Source organism: Meleagris gallopavo, chromosome 3, assembly GCF_000146605.3.
Source record: "Meleagris gallopavo isolate NT-WF06-2002-E0010 breed Aviagen turkey brand Nicholas breeding stock chromosome 3, Turkey_5.1, whole genome shotgun sequence".
Lineage (NCBI taxonomy): Eukaryota > Metazoa > Chordata > Aves > Galliformes > Phasianidae > Meleagris > Meleagris gallopavo.
Window position 1 is genome coordinate 44,601,383 of NC_015013.2, and position 1,689 is coordinate 44,603,071.

The window sequence follows — 1,689 nt, forward strand, 5'->3', positions numbered from 1 at the left end:
TATTTCCATATCTATTTTTGATTTTTAGATGACTACAATGTGTTGATAATATTTCTAGTGAAAGTAATCATTTACACATATTTAGTGCTGAAAGTTGCCAACTGCAAAAGACAAATGGCTGACAAAAGGCATGGACAGAATGTGGACAAAATTCCACATTTCCTAGCATGTGACTGAAATGTTTCCAGATCAGGCAAGGTGTTTTTTAAAATACATATTTACAGAAGTTTTAAATTCTGTATGCAAACATGAAATACAAAAGATTTGATACATCTATGATCTTTAGAAAAAGAAACAGATTTATTTTGACTCATCAAATCAAATCAACTTTTTCTTCTTTTTCTGTCATGCATTCAAGATGTAGTTATGATCTTCTTAGCAAGTCTTTAAATATAAGCACGTGCATGATTTGTTTTCCTCTTATCTCCACTGTTTTTCTTTAGTTATCTAATTTGTTTTAAGTACATCTGAAAACTAATACAGCCTAACTTTGGATAAAGTGTATTCTTTGCTTCATTTATCAGCTGGTTTGCCAATGCTCTGAATGTAGATGCTAAGGCGCTAGAGAAAATCTGCTGTACACATACCTGTTTATTTTGAAGAAAAAATCCTTAGCTGTTGATGGCAGCTTCCAGCTTTCAGGAATTCAGACAACAGCTAATTGCTCAGTCACTTGAAATAAACTTGAAAGTGCCCCTGTTCTGTATATAATTTATTCACTGTAAAAATATTTTCTCTACTGTCTAGCCACTACTAACTGTGAAGCACAGTCATTTTCCTGCTACAGCAATTAATGTTGAAGACAAATATGAAGAATTCATAGATCATATGGTGTTCAATCTTTACAGCTGCAATAAGCAAAGAAGTGAAAAAATCACTACAATTCACTTCAGGAGGTGAATTGAGGCTTTCATGCCAATTGGGGATGCCAACGGCTCTAAAGTATTAATTGATGTTTTTTTGATATCTTCAGGAGAAAGGCAAAAAAGCAAAACAACAACATGAAGAAAGCTTGGACTAACCTCCAGGCTTTATAGATGGTCCCTTCATAGTTGTTTTGAGTCATGTTGGCAACGTGGCTTCAGAAAGCTTTTGCTCCGTCTCACTCAATAGCTATTTTGTCCTGTGGCACAAACCCAGGCTTTGAAGTGCTAGGAGCTAGTCAAAGAGCAGATTTTGTGCTTACAGGAACAATTTCCACAGAGACCTGAATATAAATACTCTGCTTCTGAGCCGGTCCGAACATAGGTAGGGGTTTGCTCCAAATTTGTGCTTTCTGGCTTTGGCAAAAGCTCTCTGATGGTATTACCTTAACTATGCCCCTTATCCCAGCAATATGTGCTCCCAAGTATTACTTTTGTTTATTAAAAAAGTAATTTATTTTTATCAAATGAATTTAAATCATGGCACTGAACATATGAGTTGAATTGCTTCAATTAGAGGATACTCACTCTGTTGATGCAAATCTTGAAATATATATGCTATATATATTTATATATATTCAGCATATGTACTATATGCTGAATTCCTTACTTTCAAAAAGTAGTTTTTTGACAGTTGCCTAAATATCTGGTTTTATAATATTGTATCAATTGACTGGTTTGTTTTGCTGAGATGAGCAATTGCTGAGAGGCTAATTGATACAGGTAGATGTCACATAGCTTTGTATTTACTGAATCTGGTTTTAAA